Source organism: Anopheles coustani, unplaced genomic scaffold (assembly GCF_943734705.1).
Source record: "Anopheles coustani unplaced genomic scaffold, idAnoCousDA_361_x.2 scaffold_41_ctg1, whole genome shotgun sequence".
NCBI classification, from domain to species: Eukaryota; Metazoa; Arthropoda; class Insecta; order Diptera; family Culicidae; genus Anopheles; species Anopheles coustani.
In genome coordinates this window covers 1-26,160 of record NW_026525423.1, presented here as the reverse complement: position 1 = coordinate 26,160, position 26,160 = coordinate 1, and positions in this window count along the sequence as shown.

Sequence of the window (26,160 nt, the reverse complement as noted above, 5' to 3'; positions counted from 1 at the left end):
AAAATGCCTATCTTTGAACAATCATAACTTTTTTTCCTTACGTCCGATCTTAAATTTGACCCCCATGTCGAAAGTACCCCGTTAAATTTCCTTTCTTTTGGTACCTACGGCGACCTTCTAGCTCTTCTAGTTTTCGAGCTATTCACGTTTAAAGTTGGAGGTTTTTTCAGAAAAAGAGCATTTTCGAAGCACTTTGTTCGTAATTCCAACCACGTCCAAACAACTTTCAAGGTGCTTCGAAGCACTTTGTTCGTAATTCCAACCACATCCAAACAATTTTCAAGGTGCTTCGAAGCACTTTGTTCGTAATTCCAACCACGTCCAAACAACTTTCAAGGTACTTCGAAGCACTTTGTTCGTAATTCCAACCACGTCCAAACAACTTTCAAGGTGCTTCGAAGCACTTTGTTCGTAATTCCAACCACGTCCAAACAACTTTCAAGGTGCTTGGAAGCAAGTTTAGTGCTTTTTGCAAGATCTTTTTGTCATAATATGTAGAAGTTAACAAAACCTGCTTATTTTTGTGCTTAACCTGGAACAAACTACTTGAAATCAGCAATTTTGCATTGAAAAAACGTCAAAAAATGCCTATCTTTGAACAATCATAACTTTTTTTCCTTACGTCCGATCTTAAATTTGACCCCCATGTCGAGAATACCCCGTTAAATTTCCTTTCTTTTGGTACCTACGGCGACCTTCTAGCTATTCTAGTTTTCGAGCTATTCACGTTTAAAGTTGGAGGTTTTTTCAGAAAAAGAGCATTTTCGAAGCACTTTGTTCGTAATTCCAACCACGTCCAAACAACTTTCAAGGTGCTTCGAAGCACTTTGTTCGTAATTCCAACCACATCCAAACAATTTTCAAGGTGCTTCGAAGCACTTTGTTCGTAATTCCAACCACGTCCAAACAACTTTCAAGGTACTTCGAAGCACTTTGTTCGTAAATCCAACCACGTCCAAACAACTTTCAAGGTGCTTCGAAGCACTTTGTTCGTAATTCCAACCACGTCCAAACAACTTTCAAGGTGCTTGGAAGCAAGTTTAGTGCTTTTTGCAAGATCTTTTTGTCATAATATGTAGAAGTTAACAAAAACTGCTTATTTTTGTGCTTAACCTGGAACAAACTACTTGAAATCAGCAATTTTGCATTTAAAAAACGTCAAAAAATGCCTATCTTTGAACAATCATAACTTTTTTTCCTTACGTCCGATCTTAAATTTGACCCCCATGTCGAGAATACCCCGTTAAATTTCCTTTCTTTTGGTACCTACGGCGACCTTCTAGCTCTTCTAGTTTTCGAGCTATTCACGTTTAAAGTTGGAGGTTTTTTCAGAAAAAGAGCATTTTCGAAGCACTTTGTTCGTTATTCCAACCACGTCCAAACAACTTTCAAGGTGCTTCGAAGCACTTTGTTCGTAATTCCATCCACATCCAAACAATTTTCAAGGTGCTTCGAAGCACTTTGTTCGTAATTCCAACCACGTCCAAACAACTTTCAAGGTACTTCGAAGCACTTTGTTCGTAATTCCAACCACGTCCAAACAACTTTCAAGGTACTTCGAAGCACTTTGTTCGTAATTCCAACCACGTCCAAACAACTTTCAAGGTACTTCGAAGCACTTTGTTCGTAATTCCAACCACGTCCAAACAACTTTCAAGGTGCATCGAAGCACTTTGTTTGTAATTCTAACCACATCCAAACAATTTTCAAGGTGCTTCGAAGCACTTTGTTCGTAATTCCAACCACATCCAAACAATTTTCAAGGTGCTTCGAAGCACTTTGTTCGTAATTCCAACCAGGTCCAAACAATTTTCAAGGTACTTCGAAGCACTTTGTTCGTAATTCCAACCACGTCCAAACAACTTTCAAGGTACTTGGAAGCAAGTTTAGTGCTTTTTGCAAGATCTTTTTGTCATAATATGTAGAAGTTAACAAAACCTGCTTATTTTTGTGCTTAACTTGGAACAAACTACTTGAAATCAGCAATTTTGCATTGAAAAAACGTCAAAAAATGCCTATCTTTGAACAATCATAACTTTTTTTCCTTACGTCCGATCTTAAATTTGACCCCCATGTCGAGAGTACCCCGTTAAATTTCCTTTCTTTTGGTACCTACGGCGACCTTCTAGCTCTTCTAGTTTTCGAGCTATTCACGTTTAAAGTTGGAGGTTTTTTCAGAAAAAGAGCATTTTCGAAGCACTTTGTTCGTTATTCCAACCACGTCCAAACAACTTTCAAGGTGCTTCGAAGCACTTTGTTCGTAATTCCAACCACATCCAAACAATTTTCAAGGTGCTTCGAAGCACTTTGTTCGTAATTCCAACCGCGTCCAAACAACTTTCAAGGTACTTCGAAGCACTTTGTTCGTAATTCCAACCACGTCCAAACAACTTTCAAGGTGCTTCGAAGCACTTTGTTCGTAATTCCAACCACGTCCAAACAACTTTCAAGGTACTTGGAAGCAAGTTTAGTGCTTTTTGCATGATCTTTTTGTCATAATATGAAGAAGTTAACAAAACCTGCTTATTTTTGTGCTTAACTTGGAACAAACTACTTGAAATCAGCAATTTTGCATTGAAAAAACGTCAAAAAATGCCTATCTTTGAACAATCATAACTTTTTTTCCTTACGTCCGATCTTAAATTTGACCCCCATGTCGAAAGTACCCCGTTAAATTTCCTTTCTTTTGGTACCTACGGCGACCTTCTAGCTCTTCTAGTTTTCGAGCTATTCACGTTTAAAGTTGGAGGTTTTTTCAGAAAAAGAGCATTTTCGAAGCACTTTGTTCGTAATTCCAACCACGTCCAAACAACTTTCAAGGTGCTTCGAAGCACTTTGTTCGTAATTCCAACCACATCCAAACAATTTTCAAGGTGCTTCGAAGCACTTTGTTCGTAATTCCAACCACGTCCAAACAACTTTCAAGGTACTTCGAAGCACTTTGTTCGTAATTCCAACCACGTCCAAACAACTTTCAAGGTGCTTCGAAGCACTTTGTTCGTAATTCCAACCACGTCCAAACAACTTTCAAGGTGCTTGGAAGCAAGTTTAGTGCTTTTTGCAAGATCTTTTTGTCATAATATGTAGAAGTTAACAAAACCTGCTTATTTTTGTGCTTAACCTGGAACAAACTACTTGAAATCAGCAATTTTGCATTGAAAAAACGTCAAAAAATGCCTATCTTTGAACAATCATAACTTTTTTTCCTTACGTCCGATCTTAAATTTGACCCCCATGTCGAGAGTACCCCGTTAAATTTCCTTTCTTTTGGTACCTACGGCGACCTTCTAGCTATTCTAGTTTTCGAGCTATTCACGTTTAAAGTTGGAGGTTTTTTCAGAAAAAGAGCATTTTCGAAGCACTTTGTTCGTAATTCCAACCACGTCCAAACAACTTTCAAGGTGCTTCGAAGCACTTTGTTCGTAATTCCAACCACATCCAAACAATTTTCAAGGTGCTTCGAAGCACTTTGTTCGTAATTCCAACCACGTCCAAACAACTTTCAAGGTACTTCGAAGCACTTTGTTCGTAAATCCAACCACGTCCAAACAACTTTCAAGGTGCTTCGAAGCACTTTGTTCGTAATTCCAACCACGTCCAAACAACTTTCAAGGTGCTTGGAAGCAAGTTTAGTGCTTTTTGCAAGATCTTTTTGTCATAATATGTAGAAGTTAACAAAAACTGCTTATTTTTGTGCTTAACCTGGAACAAACTACTTGAAATCAGCAATTTTGCATTTAAAAAACGTCAAAAAATGCCTATCTTTGAACAATCATAACTTTTTTTCCTTACGTCCGATCTTAAATTTGACCCCCATGTCGAGAGTACCCCGTTAAATTTCCTTTCTTTTGGTACCTACGGCGACCTTCTAGCTCTTCTAGTTTTCGAGCTATTCACGTTTAAAGTTGGAGGTTTTTTCAGAAAAAGAGCATTTTCGAAGCACTTTGTTCGTAATTCCAACCACGTCCAAACAACTTTCAAGGTGCTTCGAAGCACTTTGTTCGTAATTCCAACCACATCCAAACAATTTTCAAGGTGCTTCGAAGCACTTTGTTCGTAATTCCAACCACGTCCAAACAACTTTCAAGGTACTTCGAAGCACTTTGTTCGTAATTCCAACCACGTCCAAACAACTTTCAAGGTGCTTCGAAGCACTTTGTTCGTAATTCCAACCACGTCCAAACAACTTTCAAGGTACTTGGAAGCAAGTTTAGTGCTTTTTGCATGATCTTTTTGTCATAATATGAAGAAGTTAACAAAACCTGCTTATTTTTGTGCTTAACTTGGAACAAACTACTTGAAATCAGCAATTTTGCATTGAAAAAACGTCAAAAAATGCCTATCTTTGAACAATCATAACTTTTTTTCCTTACGTCCGATCTTAAATTTGACCCCCATGTCGAAAGTACCCCGTTAAATTTCCTTTCTTTTGGTACCTACGGCGACCTTCTAGCTCTTCTAGTTTTCGAGCTATTCACGTTTAAAGTTGGAGGTTTTTTCAGAAAAAGAGCATTTTCGAAGCACTTTGTTCGTAATTCCAACCACGTCCAAACAACTTTCAAGGTGCTTCGAAGCACTTTGTTCGTAATTCCAACCACATCCAAACAATTTTCAAGGTGCTTCGAAGCACTTTGTTCGTAATTCCAACCACGTCCAAACAACTTTCAAGGTACTTCGAAGCACTTTGTTCGTAATTCCAACCACGTCCAAACAACTTTCAAGGTGCTTCGAAGCACTTTGTTCGTAATTCCAACCACGTCCAAACAACTTTCAAGGTGCTTGGAAGCAAGTTTAGTGCTTTTTGCAAGATCTTTTTGTCATAATATGTAGAAGTTAACAAAACCTGCTTATTTTTGTGCTTAACCTGGAACAAACTACTTGAAATCAGCAATTTTGCATTGAAAAAACGTCAAAAAATGCCTATCTTTGAACAATCATAACTTTTTTTCCTTACGTCCGATCTTAAATTTGACCCCCATGTCGAGAGTACCCCGTTAAATTTCCTTTCTTTTGGTACCTACGGCGACCTTCTAGCTCTTCTAGTTTTCGAGCTATTCACGTTTAAAGTTGGAGGTTTTTTCAGAAAAAGAGCATTTTCGAAGCACTTTGTTCGTTATTCCAACCACGTCCAAACAACTTTCAAGGTGCTTCGAAGCACTTTGTTCGTAATTCCAACCACGTCCAAACAACTTTCAAGGTACTTCGAAGCACTTTGTTCGTAATTCCAACCACGTCCAAACAACTTTCAAGGTACTTCGAAGCACTTTGTTCGTAATTCCAACCACGTCCAAACAACTTTCAAGGTACTTCGAAGCACTTTGTTCGTAATTCCAACCACGTCCAAACAACTTTCAAGGTGCTTCGAAGCACTTTGTTCGTAATTCCAACCACGTCCAAACAACTTTCAAGGTACTTCGAAGCACTTTGTTCGTAATTCCAACCACGTCCAAACAACTTTCAAGGTGCTTCGAAGCACTTTGTTCGTAATTCCAACCACGTCCAAACAACTTTCAAGGTGTTTGGAAGCAAGTTTAGTGCTTTTTGCAAGATCTTTTTGTCATAATATGAAGAAGTTAACAAAACCTGCTTATTTTTGTGCTTAACTTGGAACAAACTACTTGAAATCAGCAATTTTGCATTGAAAAAACGTCAAAAAATGCCTATCTTTGAACAATCATAACTTTTTTTCCTTACGTCCGATCTTAAATTTGACCCCCATGTCGAGAGTACCCCGTTAAATTTCCTTTCTTTTGGTACCTACGGCGACCTTCTAGCTCTTCTAGTTTTCGAGCTATTCACGTTTAAAGTTGGAGGTTTTTTCAGAAAAAGAGCATTTTCGAAGCACTTTGTTCGTTATTCCAACCACGTCCAAACAACTTTCAAGGTGCTTCGAAGCACTTTGTTCGTAATTCCATCCACATCCAAACAATTTTCAAGGTGCTTCGAAGCACTTTGTTCGTAATTCCAACCACGTCCAAACAACTTTCAAGGTACTTCGAAGCACTTTGTTCGTAATTCCAACCACGTCCAAACAACTTTCAAGGTACTTCGAAGCACTTTGTTCGTAATTCCAACCACGTCCAAACAACTCTCAAGGTACTTCGAAGCACTTTGTTCGTAATTCCAACCACGTCCAAACAACTTTCAAGGTGCATCGAAGCACTTTGTTTGTAATTCTAACCACATCCAAACAATTTTCAAGGTGCTTCGAAGCACTTTGTTCGTAATTCCAACCACATCCAAACAATTTTCAAGGTGCTTCGAAGCACTTTGTTCGTAATTCCAACCACGTCCAAACAACTTTCAAGGTACTTCGAAGCACTTTGTTCGTAATTCCAACCACGTCCAAACAACTTTCAAGGTACTTGGAAGCAAGTTTAGTGCTTTTTGCATGATCTTTTTGTCATAATATGAAGAAGTTAACAAAACCTGCTTATTTTTGTGCTTAACTTGGAACAAACTACTTGAAATCAGCAATTTTGCATTGAAAAAACGTCAAAAAATGCCTATCTTTGAACAATCATAACTTTTTTTCCTTACGTCCGATCTTAAATTTGACCCCCATGTCGAGAGTACCCCGTTAAATTTCCTTTCTTTTGGTACCTACGGCGACCTTCTAGCTCTTCTAGTTTTCGAGCTATTCACGTTTAAAGTTGGAGGTTTTTTCAGAAAAAGAGCATTTTCGAAGCACTTTGTTCGTAATTCCAACCACGTCCAAACAACGTTCAAGGTGCTTCGAAGCACTTTGTTCGTAATTCCAACCACATCCAAACAATTTTCAAGGTGCTTCGAAGCACTTTGTTCGTAATTCCAACCACATCCAAACAATTTTCAAGGTGCTTCGAAGCACTTTGTTCGTAATTCCAACCACGTCCAAACAACTTTCAAGGTGCTTCGAAGCACTTTGTTCGTAATTCCAACCACGTCCAAACAACTTTCAAGGTGCTTCGAAGCACTTTGTTCGTAATTCCAACCACGTCCAAACAACTTTCAAGGTACTTGGAAGCAAGTTTAGTGCTTTTTGCAAGATCTTTTTGTCATAATATGAAGAAGTTAACAAAACCTGCTTATTTTTGTGCTTAACTTGGAACAAACTACTTGAAATCAGCAATTTTGCATTGAAAAAACGTCAAAAAATGCCTATCTTTGAACAATCATAACTTTTTTTCCTTACGTCCGATCTTAAATTTGACCCCCATGTCGAGAGTACCCCGTTAAATTTCCTTTCTTTTGGTACCTACGGCGACCTTCTAGCTCTTCTAGTTTTCGAGCTATTCACGTTTAAAGTTGGAGGTTTTTTCAGAAAAAGAGCATTTTCGAAGCACTTTGTTCGTTATTCCAACCACGTCCAAACAACTTTCAAGGTGCTTCGAAGCACTTTGTTCGTAATTCCAACCACATCCAAACAATTTTCAAGGTGCTTCGAAGCACTTTGTTCGTAATTCCAACCACGTCCAAACAACTTTCAAGGTACTTCGAAGCACTTTGTTCGTAATTCCAACCACGTCCAAACAACTTTCAAGGTGCTTCGAAGCACTTTGTTCGTAATTCCAACCACGTCCAAACAACTTTCAAGGTGCTTCGAAGCACTTTGTTCGTAATTCCAACCACATCCAAACAATTTTCAAGGTGCTTCGAAGCACTTTGTTCGTAATTCCAACCACGTCCAAACAACTTTCAAGGTACTTCGAAGCACTTTGTTCGTAATTCCAACCACGTCCAAACAACTTTCAAGGTGCTTCGAAGCACTTTGTTCGTAATTCCAACCACGTCCAAACAACTTTCAAGGTGCTTCGAAGCACTTTGTTCGTAATTCCAACCACGTCCAAACAACTTTCAAGGTGCTTCGAAGCACTTTGTTTGTAATTCTAACCACATCCAAACATTTTTCAAGGTGCTTCGAAGCACTTTGTTCGTAATTCCAACCACATCCAAACAATTTTCAAGGTGCTTCGAAGCACTTTGTTCGTAATTCCAACCACGTCCAAACAACTTTCAAGGTACTTCGAAGCACTTTGTTCGTAATTCCAACCACGTCCAAACAACTTTCAAGGTACTTCGAAGCACTTTGTTCGTATTTCCAACCACGTCCAAACAACTTTCAAGGTACTTCGAAGCACTTTGTTCGTAATTCCAACCACGTCCAAACAACTTTCAAGGTGCTTCGAAGCACTTTGTTCGTAATTCCAACCACGTCCAAACAACTTTCAAGGTACTTGGAAGCAAGTTTAGTGCTTTTTGCATGATCTTTTTGTCATAATATGAAGAAGTTAACAAAACCTGCTTATTTTTGTGCTTAACTTGGAACAAACTACTTGAAATCAGCAATTTTGCATTGAAAAAACGTCAAAAAATGCCCATCTTTGAACAATCATAACTTTTTTTCCTTACGTCCGATCTTAAATTTGACCCCCATGTCGAGAGTACCCCGTTAAATTTCCTTTCTTTTGGTACCTACGGCGACCTTCTAGCTCTTCTAGTTTTCGAGCTATTCACGTTTAAAGTTGGAGGTTTTTTCAGAAAAAGAGCATTTTCGAAGCACTTTGTTCGTTATTCCAACCACGTCCAAACAACTTTCAAGGTGCTTCGAAGCACTTTGTTCGTAATTCCATCCACATCCAAACAATTTTCAAGGTGCTTCGAAGCACTTTGTTCGTAATTCCAACCACGTCCAAACAACTTTCAAGGTACTTCGAAGCACTTTGTTCGTAATTCCAACCACGTCCAAACAACTTTCAAGGTACTTCGAAGCACTTTGTTCGTAATTCCAACCACGTCCAAACAACTTTCAAGGTACTTCGAAGCACTTTGTTCGTAATTCCAACCACGTCCAAACAACTTTCAAGGTGCTTCGAAGCACTTTGTTCGTAATTCTAACCACATCCAAACAATTTTCAAGGTGCTTCGAAGCACTTTGTTCGTAATTCCAACCACATCCAAACAATTTTCAAGGTGCTTCGAAGCACTTTGTTCGTAATTCCAACCACGTCCAAACAACTTTCAAGGTGCTTCGAAGCACTTTGTTCGTAATTCCAACCACGTCCAAACAACTTTCAAGGTGCTTGGAAGCAAGTTTAGTGCTTTTTGCAAGATCTTTTTGTCATAATATGTAGAAGTTAACAAAACCTGCTTATTTTTGTGCTTAACCTGGAACAAACTACTTGAAATCAGCAATTTTGCATTGAAAAAACGTCAAAAAATGCCTATCTTTGAACAATCATAACTTTTTTTCCTTACGTCCGATCTTAAATTTGACCCCCATGTCGAGAATACCCCGTTAAATTTCCTTTCTTTTGGTACCTACGGCGACCTTCTAGCTCTTCTAGTTTTCGAGCTATTCACGTTTAAAGTTGGAGGTTTTTTCAGAAAAAGAGCATTTTCGAAGCACTTTGTTCGTAATTCCAACCACGTCCAAACAACTTTCAAGGTGCTTCGAAGCACTTTGTTCGTAATTCCAACCACATCCAAACAATTTTCAAGGTGCTTCGAAGCACTTTGTTCGTAATTCCAACCACGTCCAAACAACTTTCAAGGTACTTCGAAGCACTTTGTTCGTAATTCCAACCACGTCCAAACAACTTTCAAGGTGCTTCGAAGCACTTTGTTCGTAATTCCAACCACGTCCAAACAACTTTCAAGGTGCTTGGAAGCAAGTTTAGTGCTTTTTGCAAGATCTTTTTGTCATAATATGTAGAAGTTAACAAAAACTGCTTATTTTTGTGCTTAACCTGGAACAAACTACTTGAAATCAGCAATTTTGCATTTAAAAAACGTCAAAAAATGCCTATCTTTGAACAATCATAACTTTTTTTCCTTACGTCCGATCTTAAATTTGACCCCCATGTCGAGAGTACCCCGTTAAATTTCCTTTCTTTTGGTACCTACGGCGACCTTCTAGCTCTTCTAGTTTTCGAGCTATTCACGTTTAAAGTTGGAGGTTTTTTCAGAAAAAGAGCATTTTCGAAGCACTTTGTTCGTAATTCCAACCACGTCCAAACAACTTTCAAGGTGCTTCGAAGCACTTTGTTCGTAATTCCAACCACATCCAAACAATTTTCAAGGTGCTTCGAAGCACTTTGTTCGTAATTCCAACCACGTCCAAACAACTTTCAAGGTACTTCGAAGCACTTTGTTCGTAATTCCAACCACGTCCAAACAACTTTCAAGGTGCTTCGAAGCACTTTGTTCGTAATTCCAACCACGTCCAAACAACTTTCAAGGTGCTTCGAAGCACTTTGTTCGTAATTCCAACCACGTCCAAACAACTTTCAAGGTGCTTCGAAGCACTTTGTTTGTAATTCTAACCACATCCAAACATTTTTCAAGGTGCTTCGAAGCACTTTGTTCGTAATTCCAACCACATCCAAACAATTTTCAAGGTGCTTCGAAGCACTTTGTTCGTAATTCCAACCACGTCCAAACAACTTTCAAGGTACTTCGAAGCACTTTGTTCGTAATTCCAACCACGTCCAAACAACTTTCAAGGTACTTCGAAGCACTTTGTTCGTATTTCCAACCACGTCCAAACAACTTTCAAGGTACTTCGAAGCACTTTGTTCGTAATTCCAACCACGTCCAAACAACTTTCAAGGTGCTTCGAAGCACTTTGTTCGTAATTCCAACCACGTCCAAACAACTTTCAAGGTACTTGGAAGCAAGTTTAGTGCTTTTTGCATGATCTTTTTGTCATAATATGAAGAAGTTAACAAAACCTGCTTATTTTTGTGCTTAACTTGGAACAAACTACTTGAAATCAGCAATTTTGCATTGAAAAAACGTCAAAAAATGCCTATCTTTGAACAATCATAACTTTTTTTCCTTACGTCCGATCTTAAATTTGACCCCCATGTCGAGAGTACCCCGTTAAATTTCCTTTCTTTTGGTACCTACGGCGACCTTCTAGCTCTTCTAGTTTTCGAGCTATTCACGTTTAAAGTTGGAGGTTTTTTCAGAAAAAGAGCATTTTCGAAGCACTTTGTTCGTTATTCCAACCACGTCCAAACAACTTTCAAGGTGCTTCGAAGCACTTTGTTCGTAATTCCATCCACATCCAAACAATTTTCAAGGTGCTTCGAAGCACTTTGTTCGTAATTCCAACCACGTCCAAACAACTTTCAAGGTACTTCGAAGCACTTTGTTCGTAATTCCAACCACGTCCAAACAACTTTCAAGGTACTTCGAAGCACTTTGTTCGTAATTCCAACCACGTCCAAACAACTTTCAAGGTACTTCGAAGCACTTTGTTCGTAATTCCAACCACGTCCAAACAACTTTCAAGGTGCTTCGAAGCACTTTGTTCGTAATTCTAACCACATCCAAACAATTTTCAAGGTGCTTCGAAGCACTTTGTTCGTAATTCCAACCACATCCAAACAACTTTCAAGGTGCTTCGAAGCACTTTGTTCGTAATTCCAACCACGTCCAAACAACTTTCAAGGTGCTTCGAAGCACTTTGTTCGTAATTCCAACCACGTCCAAACAACTTTCAAGGTGCTTCGAAGCAAGTTTAGTGCTTTTTGCAAGATCTTTTTGTCATAATATGTAGAAGTTAACAAAACCTGCTTATTTTTGTGCTTAACCTGGAACAAACTACTTGAAATCAGCAATTTTGCATTGAAAAAACGTCAAAAAATGCCTATCTTTGAACAATCATAACTTTTTTTCCTTACGTCCGATCTTAAATTTGACCCCCATGTCGAGAGTACCCCGTTAAATTTCCTTTCTTTTGGTACCTACGGCGACCTTCTAGCTCTTCTAGTTTTCGAGCTATTCACGTTTAAAGTTGGAGGTTTTTTCAGAAAAAGAGCATTTTCGAAGCACTTTGTTCGTAATTCCAACCACGTCCAAACAACTTTCAAGGTGCTTCGAAGCACTTTGTTCGTAATTCCAACCACATCCAAACAATTTTCAAGGTGCTTCGAAGCACTTTGTTCGTAATTCCAACCACGTCCAAACAACTTTCAAGGTACTTCGAAGCACTTTGTTCGTAATTCCAACCACGTCCAAACAACTTTCAAGGTGCTTCGAAGCACTTTGTTCGTAATTCCAACCACGTCCAAACAACTTTCAAGGTGCTTGGAAGCAAGTTTAGTGCTTTTTGCAAGATCTTTTTGTCATAATATGTAGAAGTTAACAAAACCTGCTTATTTTTGTGCTTAACCTGGAACAAACTACTTGAAATCAGCAATTTTGCATTGAAAAAACGTCAAAAAATGCCTATCTTTGAACAATCATAACTTTTTTTCCTTACGTCCGATCTTAAATTTGACCCCCATGTCGAGAGTACCCCGTTAAATTTCCTTTCTTTTGGTACCTACGGCGACCTTCTAGCTCTTCTAGTTTTCGAGCTATTCACGTTTAAAGTTGGAGGTTTTTTCAGAAAAAGAGCATTTTCGAAGCACTTTGTTCGTAATTCCAACCACGTCCAAACAACTTTCAAGGTGCTTCGAAGCACTTTGTTCGTAATTCCAACCGCGTCCAAACAACTTTCAAGGTACTTCGAAGCACTTTGTTCGTAATTCCAACCACGTCCAAACAACTTTCAAGGTGCTTCGAAGCACTTTGTTCGTAATTCCAACCACGTCCAAACAACTTTCAAGGTACTTGGAAGCAAGTTTAGTGCTTTTTGCATGATCTTTTTGTCATAATATGAAGAAGTTAACAAAACCTGCTTATTTTTGTGCTTAACTTGGAACAAACTACTTGAAATCAGCAATTTTGCATTGAAAAAACGTCAAAAAATGCCTATCTTTGAACAATCATAACTTTTTTTCCTTACGTCCGATCTTAAATTTGACCCCCATGTCGAAAGTACCCCGTTAAATTTCCTTTCTTTTGGTACCTACGGCGACCTTCTAGCTCTTCTAGTTTTCGAGCTATTCACGTTTAAAGTTGGAGGTTTTTTCAGAAAAAGAGCATTTTCGAAGCACTTTGTTAGTAATTCCAACCACGTCCAAACAACTTTCAAGGTGCTTCGAAGCACTTTGTTCGTAATTCCAACCACATCCAAACAATTTTCAAGGTGCTTCGAAGCACTTTGTTCGTAATTCCAACCACGTCCAAACAACTTTCAAGGTACTTCGAAGCACTTTGTTCGTAATTCCAACCACGTCCAAACAACTTTCAAGGTGCTTCGAAGCACTTTGTTCGTAATTCCAACCACGTCCAAACAACTTTCAAGGTGCTTCGAAGCAAGTTTAGTGCTTTTTGCAAGATCTTTTTGTCATAATATGTAGAAGTTAACAAAACCTGCTTATTTTTGTGCTTAACTTGGAACAAACTACTTGAAATCAGCAATTTTGCATTGAAAAAACGTCAAAAAATGCCTATCTTTGAACAATCATAACTTTTTTTCCTTACGTCCGATCTTAAATTTGACCCCCATGTCGAGAGTACCCCGTTAAATTTCCTTTCTTTTGGTACCTACGGCGACCTTCTAGCTCTTCTAGTTTTCGAGCTATTCACGTTTAAAGTTGGAGGTTTTTTCAGAAAAAGAGCATTTTCGAAGCACTTTGTTCGTTATTCCAACCACGTCCAAACAACTTTCAAGGTGCTTCGAAGCACTTTGTTCGTAATTCCATCCACATCCAAACAATTTTCAAGGTGCTTCGAAGCACTTTGTTCGTAATTCCAACCACGTCCAAACAACTTTCAAGGTGCTTCGAAGCACTTTGTTCGTAATTCCAACCACGTCCAAACAACTTTCAAGGTGCTTCGAAGCAAGTTTAGTGCTTTTTGCAAGATCTTTTTGTCATAATATGTAGAAGTTAACAAAACCTGCTTATTTTTGTGCTTAACTTGGAACAAACTACTTGAAATCAGCAATTTTGCATTGAAAAAACGTCAAAAAATGCCTATCTTTGAACAATCATAACTTTTTTTCCTTACGTCCGATCTTAAATTTGACCCCCATGTCGAGAGTACCCCGTTAAATTTCCTTTCTTTTGGTACCTACGGCGACCTTCTAGCTCTTCTAGTTTTCGAGCTATTCACGTTTAAAGTTGGAGGTTTTTTCAGAAAAAGAGCATTTTCGAAGCACTTTGTTCGTTATTCCAACCACGTCCAAACAACTTTCAAGGTGCTTCGAAGCACTTTGTTCGTAATTCCATCCACATCCAAACAATTTTCAAGGTGCTTCGAAGCACTTTGTTCGTAATTCCAACCACGTCCAAACAACTTTCAAGGTACTTCGAAGCACTTTGTTCGTAATTCCAACCACGTCCAAACAACTTTCAAGGTACTTCGAAGCACTTTGTTCGTAATTCCAACCACGTCCAAACAACTTTCAAGGTACTTCGAAGCACTTTGTTCGTAATTCCAACCACGTCCAAACAACTTTCAAGGTGCATCGAAGCACTTTGTTTGTAATTCTAACCACATCCAAACAATTTTCAAGGTGCTTCGAAGCACTTTGTTCGTAATTCCAACCACATCCAAACAATTTTCAAGGTGCTTCGAAGCACTTTGTTCGTAATTCCAACCACGTCCAAACAACTTTCAAGGTACTTCGAAGCACTTTGTTCGTAATTCCAACCACGTCCAAACAACTTTCAAGGTACTTGGAAGCAAGTTTAGTGCTTTTTGCATGATCTTTTTGTCATAATATGAAGAAGTTAACAAAACCTGCTTATTTTTGTGCTTAACTTGGAACAAACTACTTGAAATCAGCAATTTTGCATTGAAAAAACGTCAAAAAATGCCTATCTTTGAACAATCATAACTTTTTTTCCTTACGTCCGATCTTAAATTTGACCCCCATGTCGAGAGTACCCCGTTAAATTTCCTTTCTTTAGGTACCTACGGCGACCTTCTAGCTCTTCTAGTTTTCGAGCTATTCACGTTTAAAGTTGGAGGTTTTTTCAGAAAAAGAGCATTTTCGAAGCACTTTGTTCGTAATTCCAACCACGTCCAAACAACGTTCAAGGTGCTTCGAAGCACTTTGTTCGTAATTCCAACCACATCCAAACAATTTTCAAGGTGCTTCGAAGCACTTTGTTCGTAATTCCAACCACATCCAAACAATTTTCAAGGTGCTTCGAAGCACTTTGTTCGTAATTCCAATCACATCCAAACAACTTTCAAGGTGCTTCGAAGCACTTTGTTCGTAATTCCAACCACGTCCAATCAACTTTCAAGGTGCTTCGAAGCACTTTGTTCGTAATTCCAACCACGTCCAAACAATTTTCAAGGTACTTGGAAGCAAGTTTAGTGCTTTTTGCAAGATCTTTTTGTCATAATATGAAGAAGTTAACAAAACCTGCTTATTTTTGTGCTTAACTTGGAACAAACTACTTGAAATCAGCAATTTTGCATTGAAAAAACGTAAAAAAATGCCTATCTTTGAACAATCATAACTTTTTTTCCTTACGTCCGATCTTAAATTTGACCCCCATGTCGAGAGTACCCCGTTAAATTTCCTTTCTTTTGGTACCTACGGCGACCTTCTAGCTCTTCTAGTTTTCGAGCTATTCACGTTTAAAGTTGGAGGTTTTTTCAGAAAAAGAGCATTTTCGAAGCACTTTGTTCGTTATTCCAACCACGTCCAAACAACTTTCAAGGTGCTTCGAAGCACTTTGTTCGTAATTCCATCCACATCCAAACAATTTTCAAGGTGCTTCGAAGCACTTTGTTCGTAATTCCAACCACGTCCAAACAACTTTCAAGGTACTTCGAAGCACTTTGTTCGTAATTCCAACCACGTCCAAACAACTTTCAAGGTGCTTCGAAGCACTTTGTTCGTAATTCCAACCACGTCCAAACAACTTTCAAGGTACTTCGAAGCACTTTGTTCGTAATTCCAACCACGTCCAAACAACTTTCAAGGTACTTCGAAGCACTTTGTTCGTAATTCCAACCACGTCCAAACAACTTTCAAGGTACTTCGAAGCACTTTGTTCGTATTTCCAACCACGTCCAAACAACTTTCAAGGTACTTCGAAGCACTTTGTTCGTAATTCCAACCACGTCCAAACAACTTTCAAGGTGCTTCGAAGCACTTTGTTCGTAATTCCAACCACGTCCAAACAACTTTCAAGGTACTTGGAAGCAAGTTTAGTGCTTTTTGCATGATCTTTTTGTCATAATATGAAGAAGTTAACAAAACCTGCTTATTTTTGTGCTTAACTTGGAACAAACTACTTGAAATCAGCAATTTTGCATTGAAAAAACGTCAAAAAATGCCTATCTTTGAACAATCATAACTTTTTTTCCTTACGTCCGATCTTAAATTTGACCCCCATGTCGAGAGTACCCCGTTAAATTTCCTTTCTTTTGGTACCTACGGCGACCTTCTAGCTCTTCTAGTTTTCGAGCTATTCACGTTTAAAGTTGGAGGTTTTTTCAGAAAAAGAGCATTTTCGAAGCACTTTGTTCGTTATTCCAACCACGTCCAAACAACTTTCAAGGTGCTTCGAAGCACTTTGTTCGTAATTCCATCCACATCCAAACAATTTTCAAGGTGCTTCGAAGCACTTTGTTCGTAATTCCAACCACGTCCAAACAACTTTCAAGGTACTTCGAAGCACTTTGTTCGTAATTCCAACCACGTCCAAACAACTTTCAAGGTACTTCGAAGCACTTTGTTCGTAATTCCAACCACGTCCAAACAACTTTCAAGGTACTTCGAAGCACTTTGTTCGTAATTCCAACCACGTCCAAACAACTTTCAAGGTGCTTCGAAGCACTTTGTTCGTAATTCTAACCACATCCAAACAATTTTCAAGGTGCTTCGAAGCACTTTGTTCGTAATTCCAACCACATCCAAACAATTTTCAAGGTGCTTCGAAGCACTTTGTTCGTAATTCCAACCACGTCCAAACAACTTTCAAGGTGCTTCGAAGCACTTTGTTCGTAATTCCAACCACGTCCAAACAACTTTCAAGGTGCTTGGAAGCAAGTTTAGTGCTTTTTGCAAGATCTTTTTGTCATAATATGTAGAAGTTAACAAAACCTGCTTATTTTTGTGCTTAACCTGGAACAAACTACTTGAAATCAGCAATTTTGCATTGAAAAAACGTCAAAAAATGCCTATCTTTGAACAATCATAACTTTTTTTCCTTACGTCCGATCTTAAATTTGACCCCCATGTCGAGAATACCCCGTTAAATTTCCTTTCTTTTGGTACCTACGGCGACCTTCTAGCTCTTCTAGTTTTCGAGCTATTCACGTTTAAAGTTGGAGGTTTTTTCAGAAAAAGAGCATTTTCGAAGCACTTTGTTCGTAATTCCAACCACGTCCAAACAACTTTCAAGGTGCTTCGAAGCACTTTGTTCGTAATTCCAACCACATCCAAACAATTTTCAAGGTGCTTCGAAGCACTTTGTTCGTAATTCCAACCACGTCCAAACAACTTTCAAGGTACTTCGAAGCACTTTGTTCGTAATTCCAACCACGTCCAAACAACTTTCAAGGTGCTTCGAAGCACTTTGTTCGTAATTCCAACCACGTCCAAACAACTTTCAAGGTGCTTGGAAGCAAGTTTAGTGCTTTTTGCAAGATCTTTTTGTCATAATATGTAGAAGTTAACAAAAACTGCTTATTTTTGTGCTTAACCTGGAACAAACTACTTGAAATCAGCAATTTTGCATTTAAAAAACGTCAAAAAATGCCTATCTTTGAACAATCATAACTTTTTTTCCTTACGTCCGATCTTAAATTTGACCCCCATGTCGAGAGTACCCCGTTAAATTTCCTTTCTTTTGGTACCTACGGCGACCTTCTAGCTCTTCTAGTTTTCGAGCTATTCACGTTTAAAGTTGGAGGTTTTTTCAGAAAAAGAGCATTTTCGAAGCACTTTGTTCGTAATTCCAACCACGTCCAAACAACTTTCAAGGTGCTTCGAAGCACTTTGTTCGTAATTCCAACCACATCCAAACAATTTTCAAGGTGCTTCGAAGCACTTTGTTCGTAATTCCAACCACGTCCAAACAACTTTCAAGGTACTTCGAAGCACTTTGTTCGTAATTCCAACCACGTCCAAACAACTTTCAAGGTGCTTCGAAGCACTTTGTTCGTAATTCCAACCATGTCCAAACAACTTTCAAGGTGCTTCGAAGCAAGTTTAGTGCTTTTTGCAAGATCTTTTTGTCATAATATGTAGAAGTTAACAAAACCTGCTTATTTTTGTGCTTAACTTGGAACAAACTACTTGAAATCAGCAATTTTGCATTGAAAAAACGTCAAAAAATGCCTATCTTTGAACAATCATAACTTTTTTTCCTTACGTCCGATCTTAAATTTGACCCCCATGTCGAGAGTACCCCGTTAAATTTCCTTTCTTTTGGTACCTACGGCGACCTTCTAGCTCTTCTAGTTTTCGAGCTATTCACGTTTAAAGTTGGAGGTTTTTTCAGAAAAAGAGCATTTTCGAAGCACTTTGTTCGTAATTCCAACCACGTCCAAACAACTTTCAAGGTGCTTCGAAGCACTTTGTTCGTAATTCCAACCGCGTCCAAACAACTTTCAAGGTACTTCGAAGCACTTTGTTCGTAATTCCAACCACGTCCAAACAACTTTCAAGGTGCTTCGAAGCACTTTGTTCGTAATTCCAACCACGTCCAAACAACTTTCAAGGTACTTGGAAGCAAGTTTAGTGCTTTTTGCATGATCTTTTTGTCATAATATGAAGAAGTTAACAAAACCTGCTTATTTTTGTGCTTAACTTGGAACAAACTACTTGAAATCAGCAATTTTGCATTGAAAAAACGTCAAAAAATGCCTATCTTTGAACAATCATAACTTTTTTTCCTTACGTCCGATCTTAAATTTGACCCCCATGTCGAGAGTACCCCGTTAAATTTCCTTTCTTTTGGTACCTACGGCGACCTTCTAGCTCTTCTAGTTTTCGAGCTATTCACGTTTAAAGTTGGAGGTTTTTTCAGAAAAAGAGCATTTTCGAAGCACTTTGTTCGTTATTCCAACCACGTCCAAACAACTTTCAAGGTGCTTCGAAGCACTTTGTTCGTAATTCCAACCACGTCCAAACAACTTTCAAGGTACTTCGAAGCACTTTGTTCGTAATTCCAACCACGTCCAAACAACTTTCAAGGTACTTCGAAGCACTTTGTTCGTAATTCCAACCACGTCCAAACAACTTTCAAGGTACTTCGAAGCACTTTGTTCGTAATTCCAACCACGTCCAAACAACTTTCAAGGTGCTTCGAAGCACTTTGTTCGTAATTCCAACCACGTCCAAACAACTTTCAAGGTGCTTGGAAGCAAGTTTAGTGCTTTTTGCAAGATCTTTTTGTCATAATATGAAGAAGTTAACAAAACCTGCTTATTTTTGTGCTTAACTTGGAACAAACTACTTGAAATCAGCAATTTTGCATTGAAAAAACGTCAAAAAATGATTATCTTTGAACAATCATAACTTTTTTTCCTTACGTCCGATCTTAAATTTGACCCCCATGTCGAGAGTACCCCGTTAAATTTCCTTTCTTTTGGTACCTACGGCGACCTTCTAGCTCTTCTAGTTTTCGAGCTATTCACGTTTAAAGTTGGAGGTTTTTTCAGAAAAAGAGCATTTTCGAAGCACTTTGTTCGTTATTCCAACCACGTCCAAACAACTTTCAAGGTGCTTCGAAGCACTTTGTTCGTAATTCCATCCACATCCAAACAATTTTCAAGGTGCTTCGAAGCACTTTGTTCGTAATTCCAACCACGTCCAAACAACTTTCAAGGTACTTCGAAGCACTTTGTTCGTAATTCCAACCACGTCCAAACAACTTTCAAGGTACTTCGAAGCACTTTGTTCGTAATTCCAACCACGTCCAAACAACTTTCAAGGTACTTCGAAGCACTTTGTTCGTAATTCCAACCACGTCCAAACAACTTTCAAGGTGCTTCGAAGCACTTTGTTCGTAATTCTAACCACATCCAAACAATTTTCAAGGTGCTTCGAAGCACTTTGTTCGTAATTCCAACCACATCCAAACAATTTTCAAGGTGCTTCGAAGCACTTTGTTCGTAATTCCAACCACGTCCAAACAACTTTCAAGGTGCTTCGAAGCACTTTGTTCGTAATTCCAACCACGTCCAAACAACTTTCAAGGTGCTTGGAAGCAAGTTTAGTGCTTTTTGCAAGATCTTTTTGTCATAATATGTAGAAGTTAACAAAACCTGCTTATTTTTGTGCTTAACCTGGAACAAACTACTTGAAATCAGCAATTTTGCATTGAAAAAACGTCAAAAAATGCCTATCTTTGAACAATCATAACTTTTTTTCCTTACGTCCGATCTTAAATTTGACCCCCATGTCGAGAATACCCCGTTAAATTTCCTTTCTTTTGGTACCTACGGCGACCTTCTAGCTCTTCTAGTTTTCGAGCTATTCACGTTTAAAGTTGGAGGTTTTTTCAGAAAAAGAGCATTTTCGAAGCACTTTGTTCGTAATTCCAACCACGTCCAAACAACTTTCAAGGTGCTTCGAAGCACTTTGTTCGTAATTCCAACCACATCCAAACAATTTTCAAGGTGCTTCGAAGCACTTTGTTCGTAATTCCAACCACGTCCAAACAACTTTCAAGGTGCTTCGAAGCACTTTGTTCGTCATTCCAACCACGTCCAAACAACTTTCAAGGTGCTTCGAAGTACTTTGTTCGTAATTCCAACCACGTCCAAACAACTTTCAAGGTGCTTGGAAGCAAGTTTAGTGCTTTTTGCAAGATCTTTTTGTCATAATATGTAGAAGTTAACAAAACCTGCTTATTTTTGTGCTTAACCTGGAACAAACTACTTGAAATCAGCAATTTTGCATTGAAAAAACGTCAAAAAATGCCTATCTTTGAACAATCATAACTTTTTTTCCTTACGTCCGATCTTAAATTTGACCCCCATGTCGAGAGTACCCCGTTAAATTTCCTTTCTTTTGGTACCTACGGCGACCTTCTAGCTCTTCTAGTTTTCGAGCTATTCACGTTTAAAGTTGGAGGTTTTTTCAGAAAAAGAGCATTTTCGAAGCACTTTGTTCGTAATTCCAACCACGTCCAAACAACTTTCAAGGTGCTTCGAAGCACTTTGTTCGTAATTCCAACCACATCCAAACAATTTTCAAGGTGCTTCGAAGCACTTTGTTCGTAATTCCAACCACGTCCAAACAACTTTCAAGGTGCTTCGAAGCACTTTGTTCGTAATTCTAACCACATCCAAACAATTTTCAAGGTGCTTCGAAGCACTTTGTTCGTAATTCCAATCACATCCAAACAACTTTCAAGGTGCTTCGAAGCACTTTGTTCGTAATTCCAACCACGTCCAAACAACTTTCAAGGTGCTTCGAAGCACTTTGTTCGTAATTCCAACCACGTCCAAACAACTTTCAAGGTGCTTGGAAGCAAGTTTAGTGCTTTTTGCAAGATCTTTTTGTCATAATATGTAGAAGTTAACAAAACCTGCTTATTTTTGTGCTTAACTTGGAACAAACTACTTGAAATCAGCAATTTTGCATTGAAAAAACGTCAAAAAATGCCTATCTTTGAACAATCATAACTTTTTTTCCTTACGTCCGATCTTAAATTTGACCCCCATGTCGAGAGTACCCCGTTAAATTTCCTTTCTTTTGGTACCTACGGCGACCTTCTAGCTCTTCTAGTTTTCGAGCTATTCACGTTTAAAGTTGGAGGTTTTTTCAGAAAAAGAGCATTTTCGAAGCACTTTGTTCGTAATTCCAACCACGTCCAAACAACTTTCAAGGTGCTTCGAAGCACTTTGTTCGTAATTCCAACCACATCCAAACAATTTTCAAGGTGCTTCGAAGCACTTTGTTCGTAATTCCAACCACGTCCAAACAACTTTCAAGGTACTTCGAAGCACTTTGTTCGTAATTCCAACCACGTCCAAACAACTTTCAAGGTGCTTCGAAGCACTTTGTTCGTAATTCCAACCACGTCCAAACAACTTTCAAGGTGCTTGGAAGCAAGTTTAGTGCTTTTTGCAAGATCTTTTTGTCATAATATGTAGAAGTTAACAAAACCTGCTTATTTTTGTGCTTAACCTGGAACAAACTACTTGAAATCAGCAATTTTGCATTGAAAAAACGTCAAAAAATGCCTATCTTTGAACAATCATAACTTTTTTTCCTTACGTCCGATCTTAAATTTGACCCCCATGTCGAGAATACCCCGTTAAATTTCCTTTCTTTTGGTACCTACGGCGACCTTCTAGCTCTTCTAGTTTTCGAGCTATTCACGTTTAAAGTTGGAGGTTTTTTCAGAAAAAGAGCATTTTCGAAGCACTTTGTTCGTAATTCCAACCACGTCCAAACAACTTTCAAGGTGCTTCGAAGCACTTTGTTCGTAATTCCAACCACATCCAAACAATTTTCAAGGTGCTTCGAAGCACTTTGTTCGTAATTCCAACCACGTCCAAACAACTTTCAAGGTACTTCGAAGCACTTTGTTCGTAATTCCAACCACGTCCAAACAACTTTCAAGGTGCTTCGAAGCACTTTGTTCGTAATTCCAACCACGTCCAAACAACTTTCAAGGTGCTTGGAAGCAAGTTTAGTGCTTTTTGCAAGATCTTTTTGTCATAATATGTAGAAGTTAACAAAAACTGCTTATTTTTGTGCTTAACCTGGAACAAACTACTTGAAATCAGCAATTTTGCATTTAAAAAACGTCAAAAAATGCCTATCTTTGAACAATCATAACTTTTTTTCCTTACGTCCGATCTTAAATTTGACCCCCATGTCGAGAGTACCCCGTTAAATTTCCTTTCTTTTGGTACCTACGGCGACCTTCTAGCTCTTCTAGTTTTCGAGCTATTCACGTTTAAAGTTGGAGGTTTTTTCAGAAAAAGAGCATTTTCGAAGCACTTTGTTCGTAATTCCAACCACGTCCAAACAACTTTCAAGGTGCTTCGAAGCACTTTGTTCGTAATTCCAACCACGTCCAAACAACTTTCAAGGTACTTCGAAGCACTTTGTTCGTAATTCCAACCACGTCCAAACAACTTTCAAGGTGCTTCGAAGCACTTTGTTCGTAATTCCAACCACGTCCAAACAACTTTCAAGGTGCTTGGAAGCAAGTTTAGTGCTTTTTGCAAGATCTTTTTGTCATAATATGTAGAAGTTAACAAAACCTGCTTATTTTTGTGCTTAACCTGGAACAAACTACTTGAAATCAGCAATTTTGCATTGAAAAAACGTCAAAAAATGCCTATCTTTGAACAATCATAACTTTTTTTCCTTACGTCCGATCTTAAATTTGACCCCCTATCGAGAGTACCCCGTTAAATTTCCTTTCTTTTGGTACCTACGGCGACCTTCTAGCTCTTCTAGTTTTCGAGCTATTCACGTTTAAAGTTGGAGGTTTTTTCAGAAAAAGAGCATTTTCGAAGCACTTTGTTCGTAATTCCAACCACGTCCAAACAACTTTCAAGGTGCTTCGAAGCACTTTGTTCGTCATTCCAACCACGTCCAAACAACTTTCAAGGTACTTCGAAGCACTTTGTTCGTAATTCCAACCACGTCCAAACAACTTTCAAGGTGCTTCGAAGCACTTTGTTCGTAATTCCAACCACGTCCAAACAACTTTCAAGGTACTTGGAAGCAAGTTTAGTGCTTTTTGCATGATCTTTTTGTCATAATATGAAGAAGTTAACAAAACCTGCTTATTTTTGTGCTTAACTTGGAACAAACTACTTGAAATCAGCAATTTTGCATTGAAAAAACGTCAAAAAATGCCTATCTTTGAACAATCATAACTTTTTTTCCTTACGTCCGATCTTAAATTTGACCCCCATGTCGAAAGTACCCCGTTAAATTTCCTTTCTTTTGGTACCTACGGCGACCTTCTAGCTCTTCTAGTTTTCGAGCTATTCACGTTTAAAGTTGGAGGTTTTTTCAGAAAAAGAGCATTTTCGAAGCACTTTGTTCGTAATTCCAACCACGTCCAAACAACTTTCAAGGTGCTTCGAAGCACTTTGTTCGTAATTCCAACCACATCCAAACAATTTTCAAGGTGCTTCGAAGCACTTTGTTCGTAATTCCAACCACGTCCAAACAACTTTCAAGGTACTTCGAAGCACTTTGTTCGTAATTCCAACCACGTCCAAACAACTTTCAAGGTGCTTCGAAGCACTTTGTTCGTAATTCCAACCACGTCCAAACAACTTTCAAGGTGCTTGGAAGCAAGTTTAGTGCTTTTTGCAAGATCTTTTTGTCATAATATGTAGAAGTTAACAAAACCTGCTTATTTTTGTGCTTAACCTGGAACAAACTACTTGAAATCAGCAATTTTGCATTGAAAAAACGTCAAAAAATGCCTATCTTTGAACAATCATAACTTTTTTTCCTTACGTCCGATCTTAAAATTGACCCCCATGTCGAGAGTACCCCGTTAAATTTCCTTTCTTTTGGTACCTACGGCGACCTTCTAGCTCTTCTAGTTTTCGAGCTATTCACGTTTAAAGTTGGAGGTTTTTTCAGAAAAAGAGCATTTTCGAAGCACTTTGTTCGTTATTCCAACCACGTCCAAACAACTTTCAAGGTGCTTCGAAGCACTTTGTTCGTAATTCCAACCACGTCCAAACAACTTTCAAGGTGCTTCGAAGCACTTTGTTCGTAATTCCAACCACATCCAAACAATTTTCAAGGTGCTTCGAAGCACTTTGTTCGTAATTCCAACCACGTCCAAACAACTTTCAAGGTACTTCGAAGCACTTTGTTCGTAATTCCAACCACGTCCAAACAACTTTCAATGTACTTCGAAGCACTTTGTTCGTAATTCCAACCACGTCCAAACAACTTTCAAGGTGCTTGGAAGCAAGTTTAGTGCTTTTTGCAAGATCTTTTTGTCATAATATGTAGAAGTTAACAAAACCTGCTTATTTTTGTGCTTAACTTGGAACAAACTACTTGAAATCAGCAATTTTGCATTGAAAAAACGTCAAAAAATGCCTATCTTTGAACAATCATAACTTTTTTTCCTTACGTCCGATCTTAAATTTGACCCCCATGTCGAGAGTACCCCGTTAAATTTCCTTTCTTTTGGTACCTACGGCGACCTTCTAGCTCTTCTAGTTTTCGAGCTATTCACGTTTAAAGTTGGAGGTTTTTTCAGAAAAAGAGCATTTTCGAAGCACTTTGTTCGTAATTCCAACCACATCCAAACAACTTTCAAGGTGCTTCGAAGCACTTTGTTCGTAATTCCAACCACATCCAAACAATTTTCAAGGTGCTTCGAAGCACTTTGTTCGTAATTCCAACCACGTCCAAACAACTTTCAAGGTGCTTCGAAGCACTTTGTTCGTAATTCCAACCACGTCCAAACAACGTTCAAGGTGCTTCGAAGCACTTTGTTCGTAATTCCAATCACATCCAAACAATTTTCAAGGTGCTTCGAAGCACTTTGTTCGTAATTCCAACCACATCCAAACAATTTTCAAGGTGCTTCGAAGCACTTTGTTCGTAATTCCAACCACGTCCAAACAACTTTCAAGGTGCTTCGAAGCACTTTGTTCGTAATTCCAACCACGTCCAAACAACTTTCAAGGTGCTTCGAAGCACTTTGTTCGTAATTCCAACCACGTCCAAACAATTTTCAAGGTACTTGGAAGCAAGTTTAGTGCTTTTTGCAAGATCTTTTTGTAATAATATGAAGAAGTTAACAAAACCTGCTTATTTTTGTGCTTAACTTGGAACAAACTACTTGAAATCAGCAATTTTGCATTGAAAAAACGTCAAAAAATGCCTATCTTTGAACAATCATAACTTTTTTTCCTTACGTCCGATCTTAAATTTGATCCCCATGTCGAGAGTACCCCGTTAAATTTCCTTTCTTTTGGTACCTACGGCGACCTTCTAGCTCTTCTAGTTTTCGAGCTATTCACGTTTAAAGTTGGAGGTTTTTTCAGAAAAAGAGCATTTTCGAAGCACTTTGTTCGTAATTCCAACCACGTCCAAACAACTTTCAAGGTGCTTCGAAGCACTTTGTTCGTAATTCCAACCACATCCAAACAATTTTCAAGGTGCTTCGAAGCACTTTGTTCGTAATTCCAACCACGTCCAAACAACTTTCAAGGTACTTCGAAGCACTTTGTTCGTAATTCCAACCACGTCCAAACAACTTTCAAGGTGCTTCGAAGCACTTTGTTCGTAATTCCAACCACGTCCAAACAACTTTCAAGGTGCTTGGAAGCAAGTTTAGTGCTTTTTGCAAGATC